Source organism: Pezoporus wallicus, unplaced genomic scaffold, assembly GCF_028554395.1.
Source record: "Pezoporus wallicus isolate ANWC-B61680 ecotype Strahan unplaced genomic scaffold, APGP_CSIRO_Pwel_v1 contig_5231, whole genome shotgun sequence".
In the NCBI taxonomy this organism is placed as follows: domain Eukaryota; kingdom Metazoa; phylum Chordata; class Aves; order Psittaciformes; family Psittacidae; genus Pezoporus; species Pezoporus wallicus.
The window spans coordinates 530,499-547,142 of NW_026635973.1; positions in this window are offsets into that span (position 1 = coordinate 530,499).

Below are 16,644 nucleotides of genomic sequence, written 5' to 3' on the forward strand. Positions count from 1 at the left end.
GTTTTGTGAGGCATACTTAGCCCATTAGCTGAATTAGCCATTGAGAAACGAACACAGAAAGGATGCGAGCATTGCTACTGGCAGAACTGGAAAACATTTGGAGGGTTGTTTTATACTGTTCAGGTAATGAATTAATTGTTGGTGTATTCTTCAATCAGGAAAAAGCCATTAAGGTTTGTTCAGCTCTAGTGTGTGGGAAAATGATCTCTTTGATTGAGTTTCCCCTAAAGACCCCCATAAGTTTTCTCTCCTCTGTCATGAACAGTCTGCTCTTTCCTGTCTTCCGGATGGAGGGAAGAATAGGACCTCCGGAGAAAAGCAGCTTTCCAGCATCTTGAATTTCACTTTACATCTGTCTTCCTACCTGCTGATTTAATTTCTCTTTGCATTCGGGACCTTTCAAAATCCATCAAGAGAAAACTATGGAATAATGAGTGGTGTATCACCTTTTATCAGCTTTTTCTTCCTTGCTGGTGGCCAATATTGCAGCTTTGAAAGAAACAGACATCTGTGTGTGTGTGGGGGGGGGGTTGGGGTTGGTGGTGGTGAGGCAGGCTAAAAGCTGGGAAAGCATGGCATGGGAAGAAATTCAATCTGAGGAATGAGAGGAATGGATAAAAAAAGGCAAGGCTGATGACTTTTTCATTGCATAGATTTCCTACAGGAGCAGTGGTTACCGATCCCTCGTCTGCTTGTTTATTTAGCGTGTTTCTGAAATGCATGAGCTCCTAAGCTGGCCCATGTTGCTGGAGCACTCTACACTGCCATGGATGAGGCCCAGACCCGGCCCACAGCCTTGCTGTTAGAAAGAAACACTCCAGTCCTTCCACATGCTAGGTCACTACGCACCATTTAGTAACTTGCTCCTCACCCCCTCTGGAGTCACAATGAACCTCAGAGACCATCAGGCTGCTGGAAGGCTGGGAATTTGATATCGAAGGGCCACCTGCCCTGAAGATGCCATCCCTCTTCCCATTCCAATTTGCAGGGTGCTGTTTTAGGGCTCTCTCTGGCTGATGTTGATGCAGATGCAGGTCAGAGGATGTGCTGCGGCAGAGGAGGTGGCAGTGCATAGATGGTAAACTGGCAATGGTGGAAATCCAGTGGGGTGTGAGCTGGTGAGCTCCCTGTGCCAGGAGCAGATGTGCTGCTGAAGCCTTGAGCCCTGCCCAGCTCTCCTTCACTAAGTGCCCCATGGAATACTTCAAACACAACCTTCAATGTCCCTTCAGTAGGGCCCCAGCTCTTCGTCATTTTAGTCTAAGACTGGTGATGGGTTACAACATGATGTGGTGTGTGGGAATTGGCCTGTGCAGCAGTGCAACCTCGTGAAAGTCCTGTTGTTAAAACCAGACACATCAAGACTTGTCCTGAGAAACAAAGAGCACTCTTTCCATCCATCCTTCACTTTTGCTAAAGGTTGAGGCAAATCCACCATATAGATGTGTGCTTTTGTGTGGACCTTTGTGTGATGAAACCCACTGAAGTCAACAACACAGGAACCTGAAGTGATGAAAACCCATGTCAAGATCCATCCTGCTAAAGGTAGTAACTGAGCTAGGAGTTTTCTGCTGGAGGAAGTTTTAGTACTGGCCCTAAGTTTCACTGGGCATGAGATAGGCTTACTTAGGTTTCACTTTGTCCAGGATTATTTGCCAGTTCTACTATAACCTTGAATGAGGTAGAAGAATAAATAGGGCAAAAAGGAAAAGCAATAGCACTAAGCCTGCTGGGGGAAAACAGATTGTGTTTGTTTAATCAATTTTTGACCTTTTTATTTTTTTTTCCATGATGAAGTATTTTAAAGGCAATTCACACAAAGCACAGCAGGTAAGATTACTTGACTGACATTGTTTAAAATGCCTGGTGTGGAATAGTAATCAGAAAAATCAGAAAAATGAGTCAAATAAGAGCCCAGGTCCTCCCTGTAGGAAAGAAATGCTAAGTGGGCATTTTTCATCCATAGTTGTCTTTTTTCATATTAAAGCAGTTTCCTAAAATATTCCTGTGATACCAATAGTGGGCCTCGCACACGTCTTCTTGAGCAATTATTTAATCTGCTCTTGCACTGAAATGTTGAATTATTTTCAGTTTTGGTTTTCCTAATCCTGTCTCTAGTGTAGTGAAAGTTTTTGCCTTGGTACTAACTAGCTGTGTGCAAGAACTGTTTCATCATGGTTTGGTGCCCAAAGCTGCCAAGTGTGAATTGGTTACCCCTTCTGACAGAAGTGTTCAGAAGTGAAGCTGAACTGTTCCCCTCCAAACCAGCCTTGCTAAAAGGCAGGATACACCTTCTATGAATGAATATTTCTGGGAATATTTTTTTTTTCTCTTTCAGATTTATTTTATCCCTTGAAATGTGAGATCAATCCAAAGTGCCTAAGAGGATGTTGAAGAAGGTTCATCTCAGGTGAGATGTGGTGATCCTTGATAAGACGCTGTTAGCTGAGAGAGGGAGTGATGATACTTTTTATTATGAATCTTAGGATTGATTGAATTTTCTTTTAATAGCTGGAAACGTGACATGAAAATGCATAGGTATCCTATGCTTGACCAAGCTAAAACATTCCCATCCACAGTGGAGTGGCTCCTGAGAGACAATTCCTTGTGTAACTCCCTTTTGCTGACTGACAGATTCAGTTTGTTCTCACTCAGGCATGTGAAATGAATCCAGCTTTCAGCTGCTATATTTATTCTTCTGTTTCCAGTGCAGATCCATTTGCTTGGTATCATTTTTACAAAACTTTGACTTTTGAATTGCACTGTCAATGTTAATGTTCAAGGATTGAGCTTACTCTGCTGGTGGAGGTGCCCTACTGCAAGACCACAACAAAGCCTTGCACAGCACATTGAAAAGCCACCTGTTGAAATAGTAGAGATCATGCCATTTTTAACATGTGCACAGTAAAAAACTGAAAAGATGGGCTGTCTGAGATTTCCAAAGCCAGGGGTTGTTGAAATCTTGATGGAAGAACACACTCCTTCACTTCTATGCTTCTGAAATACAAAATACCCATTAAAAGCGACAGACTTGAAGCCAAGGCAAACAGTTTCATAAGTTAAACTTGAATACTTTACTTGCAAATACTGATCTTGTGATGACAGATTCATTTTTCCAGCTCTGGCAAATTTGTTTCTACTGTAGCCTGCTGGAAATTACCCTGCAAGTGTTTATACTACCATCCTACTGTGAAGGACTCCATGTAGGACGCACTATTCAGAGGGAGGGAGGACCTCATGGCTATCAGCAAGGTGGGTCTACATAAGTATCATAGAATTGTAGAATAGTTTGGACTGGGATGAATCTTAAAGCTCATCCTGTTCCAACCCCCTGCCACAGGCAGGGACACCTTCCAATAGACCAGGTTGCTCCAAGCCCCTTCCAACCTGGCCTTGAACACTGCCATGGATGGGACATTCATAACTTTTCAACAAGTAGTTTTGGGTTTTGCCTTTTGCAATTGAAACCTCTGGCAGTCTTACATCACACTGCATATAACTGTATTTTAACTTGCTTTTAAATAAAAATAACCAGACAGTGCTTTCCACAGTTGTTAAACAACTGTTAAATACATAAATAGACATCATGTACTAAAATACTGTGTTGATATGAGCCATATAAACAGAAGAGAGCAGAAATACGGTAGTCTTTTTAACTTAATCTAATTTGGTGTCTAGACAAGCTTTACTCAGCACCAGTTTGCTTCAGTGCTGCTTACTGGTACTTGGAGAGAATACAGTTCTGGTAGGCACAGCACAGTCTTGTTTCCCAGTGCTATTAATTTTCTTAGTGGGCTAATGCCTCTAAGAAAAAAGGCAAAACCCCTTCCAAGACTGCCACTGGAGTCTCAGAATGTTTTCCCTGTGCATCTGTGGGTGCTCGGTAACAGCAAGAGTTGTTGGACCGAGAGAGATGTTTGCAGCCCTTTAGCACTATTAATATCACAGTTCTGCTTATGGCTGATGGGATACTTTGAAGGAAAAGGGAAAAAGTAAAAGATGAGACAGAGATGGAGGAAGCGCATAAAGCTTCCCTTTTTATCTGCATTTTTGTGTGCAAAAGAATAGGACTTCTGCCAAGGCCTCTATTTATCCGTTGCTATGAAAATCACTTTGTGTCCTAGTTTCAGCAGCATTAATATATTTTTCTTCAGTAAGTGATCATGTTTTATGACCAGTTTAGACTTATATGGAGGTGCAGTAATATGCTATAAAACTCTACACCATAAGCTGTATACAGGACACATCAACTAGTCTAAAGTGATTACATTAATAAGAGAAGAGCAAATCCTTCTTACGATTTCATGTTACAGCAGATGAGCTCACTGCTCCTGAGAAAGACATTAAATCACATTTGTGTAGAAGGTAGAGGGACCTGCTACATGACTACTGTTTCAAGAAAATATGATGCAGATACAGACCTAGATCCAAGTATAGAAATTAGCTGGTGGGCCCCTCAGGCTTTCTGGCAACCCACATGCTATGGAGGAAGAAGAAACAGCTGCTTCAGCTATCACTGGAAAAGATGACAATGAAGGAAATTAAGCCTGCAAAGGGGTCCATGTCTTGCTGAAGGAGCCAGGGAACCTTGGTCTGGTACTATCATGGAAAGCTGTGGTGTCACCAAACTGAGCTCCACATCTGGCATGCCCTGAAGCAGAGGATGAGTTTGCTGGGGGCTTCAAAAGGAGATGCATGGGGTATCTCACATGCATGCCTGCACACATGTCCATGCACAAGCGTATACCTGTGCTCTCCTTGTCCCTGGTATTCCTTAGTCAGGACAAGAGATACCAATCTCTACTGATACAATAAATACACGTGACTGAGGTTTACAGTTCAAACAAGCTATGAGGAGCCACCACAAATCAGCTTGTCATGTTGCCACCAGCTTTACAATCAATCTCCCGTAAAGGGCTTAGGCTCTGACTCCTTTCTTCAGTTTGCTTATTTTTGTGGGCTAACTGGCTGCAAGGGAGTCACTAAAAGATGAGTGGACACAGACCTTTGTGTTTTAAAAAGAGTGAAGCACTCTTACACTTCAGCAGTAGAGCCCACTTGAAAAAAAGAAGGGATCAGGAGAAAAGCAAACAAAAGCCATCCACCTCTGTGCTAATGGTTTGGGTCTAGCCCCAACAGTCAGAAAATGCTGCTGAGGCGGGAGAAGCTATGGGCAGCTAGGGCTGGAGCAGTTGTGTTATACTATAGTATATACTATAATAAATGAAACCCTGGTTTGTCCTGTCTGAATGCAGTGCAGTTAATCCCCATCATACAGTTAGAATTTGGATTCCCTTATCGTTATGTCTTTCCCTTCTGGCTTCAGCCCCTGTCCTGCTTTCCCTGAGGATGGTCTCATGGAGGAGTTTGGCTTCAAAATGAAGCATATCCCCTCAGCAAAGCAGGTACATGTGGCTTCTGGTGGGTGCCAGGTTAGGTCCTGGTGATTTCAACATCCATGTTTTGGCTGTGGTGGTGTGAGTCCTGAGGATGTGGTCCCTTGGCATAGGCAGGGGGAGCTTGGAAGTGCTGAACTATGATCTCCCCTTGGTCCTGCTCGCTGCTTTGGCTGGTTTACTTTTCCCATGCAGTTGGTGTCAGAGGGGCTCCCCTCCTCTGGCTTTGGCAAGCCAACAGGGCCCTCTGCACTTGGTGGGGACTATGGGTGACCTGCTGTGAATGCCTTTCTCTGGCACTGTTGAGATTTCTGCCCTAAATGCTTTGGACATTTTGGGTATGGGGACACCTTACCTAGCTGAATGGAACCCTCACTGTTAGTTGTCAATGTGAATGCCACCACAGCAACAAAAACAACTAGAACTCAGAAATAAGGCACTCAACTAGAGCATCATGCAAAAACAACACAACTTCTTTTGCTTTTTACCTTTCCTGCTACTCTGAACCGGGCTAATGGTTTCCATGTTTTTTTCCACAATGACTCCCAAATGTTTTTTCCTGATCAGCATGCTGAATGGCTGTTTCATTTAGCACATAATCATTAGTTGCACTCATTGCTACCAGACATGTTATTTTGCCTTTGCAAAATACTGAAAGGCATTTGCCATCTGCTGATTCACTCATAACAATATTGGTGTTGCCATATTGCTTTTAATAATAATAATATGAAGAATAATTATACGCTTGGCTTCCTTCTCGTGCTTTTCATCAGATCTTAAAGCGCTCAGAAATCCGAATTGCTCTGAATCCTGTTACAAAACTCATCATCACCAACTTTATCCATAAATGCTGCAGTCTGAGTTCAGCTATCCAGTTTCAGAGCAGAGGCCCCCTTACTTTTTGTATGAAATTCTCCTATCCCAAATCAATCTTTTTGATTTTGTAAAGCAGTTTTCTACCTATTTAGTTCCAGAACTCTCCACCTCGGTCCTAACTCTTGTATTGCCTTCTGTTGTTTTATCTGTATGGCAAATCCCCCTGTTGATAGGCCACCAGCGACACCCCCAGCGATATGTCAAGGTACTTGGTTACAGATTATCCCAATCACTTTTAGATTCATATTTACTGCAAATGACTGTAAGGGAATCTAACAACATCTTAGCACATAACTTTCAGCTGATGAAGTCAGAAATGGGTGTAAATAATACTGATGCTCCCTTTCAAATTTGGCTAAGCTGAATTCCTTTTTCTTTCCCATTCAATAATGTCCTTTAAGATCTCAGCAAGTGTCAGGCTCCCTGAGATAAACTCTTGATGTCACAACTCTCCAGCCACCTACTAAATATCTGTCACACCTTTCTCAGAATGCTTGTCTAGTATTTTATTTTGTCTTACTTTATTTTAATTACTCTATTTAGTAAGTAAAGGTATTAAAGCAACTACTCTGGGGGTTTCTTTTCATTGCCAGCTTTTGTACCTCACTTCAGGATTGTCACTACCGTTCTTATGTGGCTTGTCTTAGCCTGGAAAGCCCAAATTAGCAGAGGTAATACTGTGTGTATACAGAACAAAGCAAAAAGTGAAGAGAATGAGAGAAGTGATACGAAGGGATTTTCCAGCTCTGTCAATAAATTTACCACAATAATTACTTCCTTCAACATGTTTGTTACTATTAGACCTGCAATACAGAACTACTTACAGCATAATACTTCTGGAGATCAGAGTTCTCTTTTCTGTTTGCAGGATATCTGTGCACAGGGCTGAATGCCTGTAATTTTGTTATTTAGAAGCTATTCTTTAGCTAGTTGCCAATCTCGTCACTCACAGGGCATACGCATAGTGCTTGCTTATCTCGCATGGTGTAGCTGCCATTCTCTCCCCTGTCATTAATACCTCTTAAAGGCCTGAAGATCACCTAGGTCTGACTAAAGCTACACTTTAGTGCTCCCAGTTTAATATGGAAGTATGAAAGGACTCAAAGGCATATTCCCGAACACAACCAAGCAGCATCAAATGGGAGTAAAGATGAAGGCCGAAGACAGAGGAAGATGAACCAGACAATGCCTTTCTAAGGGTGCGGTGGGTGCTAGAAGATAACAAAACTCAAGAGGATACAACTTATTTGTGCCAGAAATACATGCAGCATCCCTGAGTATGTGAACTCATAAATGTCAGAAGTCTTAGAAGTGGGTAGAGGCAGGAGAGCATGAGGAAGGGAGCATTTAATGCACCCTCCCTGTTCTTACATTCACCCCATGCAGTTTCCAGCAGCCCTGCTTGAAGACGCGACTCCAGGTCAGAGTATTTGGTCCGCTTAAGAAGGCTCTGATTGCAAATGTTAAGAGGTGAATTTTACTTCAGACGCTCATTCTCAGGCATGCCAATCAAAATTGCCCCTTTCATTCACGTTATTGTCAGCGAAGAGGTACTTCCACGGAGAATGGTGAAGAAGTGCAGAAACAGCTATGGGAAGCAAATGCCATTGAACACACAGAACTTCACTGGGGCAAATGTCTGTGGGACACTTGTCTAAGTGTTTCCCCAGTGCTCACAGCTTAATTACACTATTGCAGAAATAAAGAGAGCAGATACTTCTCACAGGAAAAGTAAAAGCCTCCGTTCCTTGCCGTGTTCCGAACTCATTAAAACTTGAAAGCCTTTCACCCTCCCCATTAAAAAATGAAGGAGCAGACAATGCAAGAACTCACTGTGACCATCAAGGAAAATGGGACTGAAGGATTGACCCAAGATGGGGGCAGGCTCATCTTTTTTTGGGGGGGAGGGATTACAGCCACTGACCATGGATCTGTTGCTTGTTACTGAAGATGGCACTAAGGTGAAGATGAATGCCAGACACATTAGGTTTAGCAGGGTGGGTTTTACCAACTTGAACATGTGGATGAAAAAAGGAAAGCTAATAAATCAGCCACAAAGAACCAGACTGGGAAAGCCAGTCTTTGGGTTTTTCTTTTTTAGTATAGGAGGCTTCTGGGGCACAAACAAATACTGCAGACACATATTTGTTGTTTAAACCCAGTCATATTTGCAATCTGTTTAGAAATTTGGCTGACTTTAAACACTTCTTGATGTAAAACCAGGCTGAGAATCAAAGCCAATAGATTAACCCAGCCACTGAGAAACAGGCACTTCACTTCCCCTGGTTAGTCTAGCATGTGCATGAAAAGGACACCCCTCTTTCACCTCTCTGGCAACCATTTTTAAAGCATGAAATTATGGCAAGCTATTAAACAGTCCACTATTGTACTCATGCAATGGGATATATCATTGCATTTTGTGGTGTACTGTGAATTAGCCTCGAGTTCAAACCAGGCTGTAATCTGGAGTAGGTTGTAATGAGGACCAATAAACTCTAGGAAACAGATCTGAGTGTAGGGACCCTTTCTCAGGTCCCGTAAGAGCAAATTAATGCAGCCACCAGCATTAATATAGTTCTCTGTATCTTAAGATATATTTATGCACCTTTGCCAAGCACACTTTTTCCTAGGGCTTTTTTAAAGATAAAAACAAGAAAAGAGAATCGAGGAGAGTCTGAACTACGTCCTGTTTAAACCTATGTGTACCTGGCTGGAACTGTGGGAGTTACTTATGCAAAGATAGTTTTGCTTCCTAAGAAAATATGAGGGGGAACTTGAACCGTGTCTTCCCGTATTTGCTGCTCCTGCTTCCAAGTTGCTTCTTGCTCCATTACAGTGGTTCTCCATTAAGGTGAATGATGTTTTCCTGAATGGTGATTTAAGGAGGTATTTTGGAGGAATGCAAGAGCTATTTTAATTTCTGTAGCTATACTTAATAGCTGTTTAATTTACTAAAACATGGGTTTGCAGAAATCTGACTCAGAAATACTTATATACCAGATAAAAAATGCAGGGTGACCAGAACAGTGAAAGGAGGTGTGAAAAATAAAGCTTTTTCTTTCTATTATTTGAAAAACCATCCCCCCTCAACATCTTGCATGTCTGTCCTTCTTGATTCTATACAAATATCAATTTTCCAATAGTTTCAGATGTTTTTGAAAGGATTTGTATACCCAATCAATCCAATGAAACAGCGTGTAATAATAAATGCTGGTAAAATAGTGAACAGAAAATAGCAGGCACTTCCATGATTAAGCCAAACCATTTCCTTTCTGTGGCTGACGATCTGCAGGGTGTAAACAGGCCAGGTAAACCTTTCTTTCTCCTCTGATCTCATCTAAGAGTGAGTTCTTCTGACCACAGAATTCAGCTTCTTTCTTCATGGAGACAGGCTTGGCGTGACACATGTACATATGAAACTCCTGTTGTGAACTCATAACCTTAACAATACATATAGGCACACAACAACCAAGACTGCCTCAAGGCATTCACTAAAACCACTGATTTTAAACTGGGCTACTTGTAAATTCCTGGCAGAGAAACCAGATTTGTACGTTTGTGATTTGTACTGTACCGACTAATTGCATCCTTCCTGAGCAGAAACAATGCAATGGGCTTGCTGTAAATGCCATCGACACACCTTGCGCAATGCAGTGGCTTGCAAATGCTTGGCAGTTCAAGGGGCACTTAAGGACATTTGTAAATAGCTAATGCAGAGATTTCCACCTCATGCACACAACCCATTCACAAACGCAAACTGACAGCACATGGTGATCTGTACGGACAAATTACTGGGGAGAAATGACTTACTCTGTTCTAACACCCTGCTTTCTCTAAGGAAATTCTTACCTGTGTAATTATGTTGAAATAATTATTATTCCCTTTCTGGTTCAAAGCCCCACGTGCATTTTTTGCAGTGTCTTAAAGCAGTGTTTGCACTGGGGTAACTTCCTACAATGTGATATCTCCCTTTTCCAATGGGGAGCCCCAGGGCTTAATACATGCAAAGGTGTACACAAACACACATGTATAAATTGCACAGATAGGCAGATACCATATACTGGCTTTCAGCTAAATTAAGTGAACGCTGTCCTCAGATTATAATAGTTAAAGGCATCTTAGACAGTCTTCCTTTAAAGTGGACTCCGTGGAGTTTTCAAGAAGTATTAGGCTATTTTTCAGAGGTCAAATGAATGAGCCTTAAGCTCATGAAAAGGTAAACACACTGACGCCTGCATAACTTTTTTGGGTTTATGAGATATTCTGGCAAAGGAAATACAAAGAACCACCTTAAATCCTACTGTGCGCAGGTACCTAATTCCTGGGGTGCTGTGGAGGGGTTCCTCTGCCATTCAATGCGATTTCCCCTGAAACTATTACTGTGAAATAATAAATCAAGTAGAAACATTAGGAGCATGCTTTAACACAAGAGCTTTTTCTACAAGCCAGTTCTGAAGAAGTCACTGCATTTCAAGAGGGGGTAGAAGATAGATCAGGAGACATCTTCAGCCATGCTGTGTGGTACCATTTTGACACTACATAAACAAAATATTTAGTTGCAGATGAAAAATAACTCAGGATTACAGCCTGTGTTTTACAATCAATCCCTCTGAGCTTTTTATATTATCATTATTTTAATGGCAGTAGAAGCATGTCAGAAATCTCTTTCAGCGCATTCATATGTGTATATATAGATATGTATTTGAGTATACACATATACACATACACACATAAATGCATATTTATATATAAAAGCAGTTTATTGCAAATACATGCCATTCTATAAATGCCTAGACTATGCAAGGGTATAAATGTCTTTTAAAGACCTTTTCATTAGAAGAGCTCAAATTATAGGCTTTCTCATTTTTGAGTCCTGGCTTTAAAGAAATCTGGATGGATGTCAATATAGATGCCTTTAAATCAGTGACTGTAAGATCAGTTTATAAAGCAATGTAAGCTTACTTTTACAAACCAGGGCTACTAATGAAGAGAAACTGGGTTCGATAACAGCTTCTTCTCACAACTGCAGCCCTCAAACATGACTCAAGAGTAGTTATTTTTACCAGTAGGATACCAGGAGGATGCAGACCTCTGTTCTGGTTGGGGCTTCTCTGCTCCGTACAGACCAGGGGTTGACCTTGCCTCTTTTATTATTTTATCATAAATGAGAGAAACCTGCAAGTAGCCTCTGTGTGTGTGTGCAAATGTGTATCTTTTATTAATGCCTGATTTGATTTTCCCATTTATACGTTCTCTGAAGATAAACACAGGGAGATTGCAATTCAGTTAAGAGTAGTATTTTGGTAAAACACCCCCAGAAATCAGGAGAGGCTGATGTTATTTTAAATGGTCCTTGTCTCCATTTATACTAAGCAAACTGAGCCTGGGGTTTGTCTAAAACAGAGCAGAGAGACCACCGAGTAGTCTCATCAGCAGAGCACTAATTGTGGCCATTTATTATAGTCACTTATCTGATAGTAGCTTCTTTATCTGTGATAGTTTTACAGGAATAAAATCCACCAGGCATTTGCACCAGTATATAAACATGTTACCTTGTGGCAGTGTCTGTTACTTACTGTCAACACTTGCCTGCAAAAAAATGCCTGTCTCTAGCTTATATGAAGTAATGATGAGTTTAATATGCCCCAGTGAAAGCTGCAGAATAAACAAGGCATCACAAGTGTTTGTCTTGTCTGGCCTCTTAAACAAACAAAGGTGACTGAGATGTACAAACAACACCAGGTTGGGGCTTATCGGGGTGATGGTGGCAGTGCTGCTAATGTAAGCTCTCCTGGAGAGCCAGGGCTGTGTGCTGCTAATTGCTACAGTAAATATAGGGAGAGCCCTTTATAAGAGAAGTCTCTTCCTTAAGGCAATACTTTGGCAAAAATATTGTATATGAGGCTATAACATCGTGGCCATTTCAGAGCTAGTCCTGCTATGCCGGTGCGCATGGGGATGAGAGTGGATGCTACCCAGCACACAGCCTCAGTTCCACCAGCTTAGCCTGGCCCTGGTGACTCAGGCCAAGCAGCGCTCTCACGTGCAATTGTCCTGCTCAGCCCACCTTCTCCTCTCAAATACAGTGGGTAAATGAGGAAGACTCATGTTGGTGGTGTGAATTCCACTCAGTCAGAGGAAGGACCACCAAATCACGCTTGGGGCTTTCAGATCAGCCAGAAAAAACTCATTTTGCATATGCCCTCAATCACTGTGACCAACAAAATTGGACTGATGGACATAAACTGAAGATCGACACTTCAGTCTCAGTAGAGTCTTTGTTAAGGAATTGTCCCTATTAAGGGAGGCACTTCAGACCATCCATCCCCTGACTGACAATAAATAAGCTAGCACTTGCTTGGCTGCAGTGTTGATCTTTTGATAAGTGATGGAAATACATCCCATTTGTCATAATGAAATATCAGGGACAAGTGGAGTTAGCTACCTAGGACAGCTGTGTTTAATGTCAAACACAGCATGAAATCACCAGAAAGGGAAAATTCAATTACAGGTTGAATGTTTTGTAGGGGATCTTAATTTAGTAATCAGTCACAGCCCATGAGAGAGGATCCACACAGGCGTACACCTTACACAGAAATTGCAAAACCTCTTACAGTTGGCAGAGGTGTTTGGCAAGCATTGATACCATTCCTCAGCCTTATGGGACGGTTACTGATGTTCAGCTTTGCAGACTTAGCTCACCATGTTCTCCACGCAAAACACCACGTGTAAAGTGCGTTTGCTTGTGACAAATGGACGTTTCTCACGCAGAACTGCACTTCCTGCAAGTCAGGCCATCAGGATGGGAGCTTCCTGCTTTGGTTTAGCTGGAAAATGTGAGGCAATTGCAGCTTCATCATCTTTCATAGAGAACAACAGGCTGACTCGAAAGCTTTCTTGTCTGCTTTCAGCTTGGCTATTCCCAGGGCTGCAAGCAAAGAGCTGGACTGTTGGGTGGCAGCATGGCTTTCATTTGCACAAGATCATGTAATCTGGAAACTGTTTGAAGCGATAATTTCATTTTGAACAGCTTTGGCACTGCAAACGAAGTGACCCAAGACCAGATGAAACCCACTGGCAGTGCAATCCACCTGTCAACTAAAGCCTTCTCAAAATAGCTAAGTACATGGCAGATGTGGGAAAGCCACAGGGCTGTGTCAGCAGGAGGGATGGCATAGCTCAAAGGGGTTATCCAGCCACATTTAATATCAACTGTGTGCCTGTACTGCTGCACAGTTCCTTTTGGATTAGACTGAAGACAGTCATTTAGTGTAGTTGCTGGTAGGGGGAGACTCATTTTACCCCAATATTTGCCACCTAGATGATCTACTAGCCAGCTGCCCAGTTGTTTGTGGGCATGTGTTCTGTTTTGCAGCTGAGTCAAGCCAGAGGCATGTACCATGCTGGGTACCCAAGCTGCCAAGCATGGCATTTTCTCAGTCAGCCAGAGGGCAAGGTGGCTGCATCACCAGTCCCAGGGCATAATTCATCTTTGCATACAGAGGCATGTGCCAGGTCCAAATACATGCTCTTTGTGGCATGGTCACCGTCAAGCAGAGATCCCTGCTTGCGGAGGGCAGGCGGTGAGATGATGGAGGGTCAGATTTTCAGCTGTGTATGAGTGGAAAAAGTGGCCCGGTTTTTCTAGCCAGTAGCTCAGCGGGTCCAGCCCCGGATATGAAAGTCAACCTAATCTCTGCACAGGCAATCAAAACTCAGTGGTTAAAACTCATTACCAGTACTGTTGATGGTGCGTGAACCAGAGGAGAGCTGGCTACATTTCCCAGGGCTGTATAGTTTCTATGCTGCTAGCAGAGTAGAAAATATAAAAACAAGGTAGTATTTTTGTCAGTAAATGAAACATATCTGACTCAAATTTCCTGCAGAAGACAGCAGATCCATTGATTAAAAGCGTGTCATTTTTATAGTCACTTCTCCAAGCACAACCACATTTAAGAAAGCCACAAACCTGAATGCCAATATGATTTTACATTTAAAAAAGAGATTTAGCATGTTACAGTACATTTTCCCTGGGCTGCAGGGGAACTGTTTCTTGCTTAGCTGTGAGTTCATAAATTATCAGGTCGAGTTCATGCACTATCGTGTTTCAGGACAGAGCTGTTTTACAAATAACGCTACATGGTGGTTCTCTTTCATTGGGAAAGCCTTCAAATATGAGAGATTGATATTGCAGGGAAACAATGCAGAGTGGTGGGCAACTGATTCTGAGAGAGTTAAAAACCTGTTACCACTTCAGTGGCTGTTGCTTAATCTCCTTTTTTTTCAGAGTCGATAACATGATCATAAAGTTCACTCTTGGCTGAACACTGGCGCAGGAGTTTCTCAATCCAGAAGTGAATTCCAGATACAAACGTGAGTACCACTATTAATAAAACCTCCTCCTTTCCAATTACAGAAGTGCAAATAAATGCAGAATTTGATTTGCGATAAGAGCTGCTGGGGTCCAGCCAATATCTGGCTTTATAAAAACAACTTTGCAAAGACAGAAATATAAAACATTAATTACGAGGGCACAGAAGTACACCTCCTGTACTCAAAATTTTACAGCTCTCTATTAAGAGGTTTTGAAGCAAAACCAGGGCCTGCCTTTAGCTTTTTATTGCTCTATGATCAGCTGTACCACTGCAAGCAGAGAGACCCAAAGATCTCATCTGCAGCCTGTTGTCATCAATTGAGCTTGTCCATAGCCCACCTCCAGCACCTGCCTTGAAAAGGGCTGCCCTGTATCGATACCTATTGTAGCAATGGCAGAGAGGTGGGATGAGCTGCTTTGAAGGGAATGTGGCTTTTTCCTTTGGAAGGGGCCAGTTTCAGGCCTAGAAGAACCAAAATTCCTTCTCTGTGCAACCCTGGAAGAACAGGGAGGAAGTTTCACTTATTTAGGTCCAGCGAGCTGCTGTCTCTGCAGAATAGGTAAGAAATTGACTTTAGATCTGATTTCTAGTCCCCGTTTTGCAACAAACTGTTTTCAGCGAATCTTTACATTCTGCATTTCAGCTCCTGGTGTGGGAAGAAATAGATGTTGTGACTTTTGTTAAGCCATTTGTGAATCTCAGTGGGGAGAAAAAAATTCACCTAAGTACAACGTAAACAGCTCAATCTGAACAGCTTTGAGACCTGGATTAGTGATTACAAACAGTGTCTCCTCCTGTATTCCCTTGCTTTTAAAATCTGACACTGCAGCTGTGACAGCATTACAGGGATTTCACAGTTATATCAGATGCTGCTTGCAATGAGCTGTTTGAAAATGCTTAATGAAGACTAAGTAAAGCTGTCACAAGGTCTTAGTGTGGGAAAGGGGGGTTGCCTTTAAGATTACTACCACAGTTTAATGTTTTCTCTCTAGAAATGTAGTTTAATCATAACGAATTTTTAATAATTGTGTAATTTAATTTTATAACAGCAATATTTTCAAAGTTACTTATGAATTCTTAATGTAAACCCTGTCTTTGGGAAGGTAGTTGTTAGTGTCTTTGTCTGATGTTCTCAGTCCCTTTCTCTCCCCCTATCACCAGCTGGAACCTACAAAACTCCTTAGGAGTATTTTGATGCTTTCACTGCCTGCCAAAATGAGGAAATGTAAAACACACACAAACCCTTTTTTTCTTTTAATTATTATTTCTTATTTTTATCACAGCAAGCTGATAAAATTAGGAACAGGCTCTTATGCTGTCTCCTTCTCTATAGTATAACAATCTCGTGCCATAGCCATGATAACATTTATGCCTGTAAACAGTCTGATTAATTAGAGCATGATGCTGTGTTATGGGATGCAGGTGATCATGTATAAACCTTTGGGATGACAAGCAGGTGAAGCACACTGTGTGGGGAAGCTGATTCTCACATTGCACCAGCAATGGACTGGGAGGGACCCAAATTCAGGTAAAATAATCAGTGCTGGGAAGCCTCAGGTCCGTTGCTTGAAGACTGTTGTACTGTTTAGGCACAGAAGGATGGATTACAGATTTTCTGGCCTAAATTCCATCCCCAAAATCTGTTTAATACTTGTGTGAGTGCCAAAAGCGTCTTTTATTTGCTTCAGCAACAGCAGCCAGTTAGATGCTATCAGCTACTTCTTCATTCAGTTGTCTTTTGCATGCTGATAACCACCATGTAAGACAGGGGAGAGAAACCTTAAGCCATGAGCTTATCCTGCATATAATAGCATGCACCTTGAAACAATTTTGATGTCTCCATTGAAATCAGCTTAGGTTAAGCCTACATAAATAGTGTCAAAGGGGAACACACCCAGAACACTCTGGGAGATCATGATAAACACTCCTGATGTTCTGCAGCTGTGCTCATCATCTGTGCATTTCACAATAAAACTTTACAAAGCATCCAGAAACCC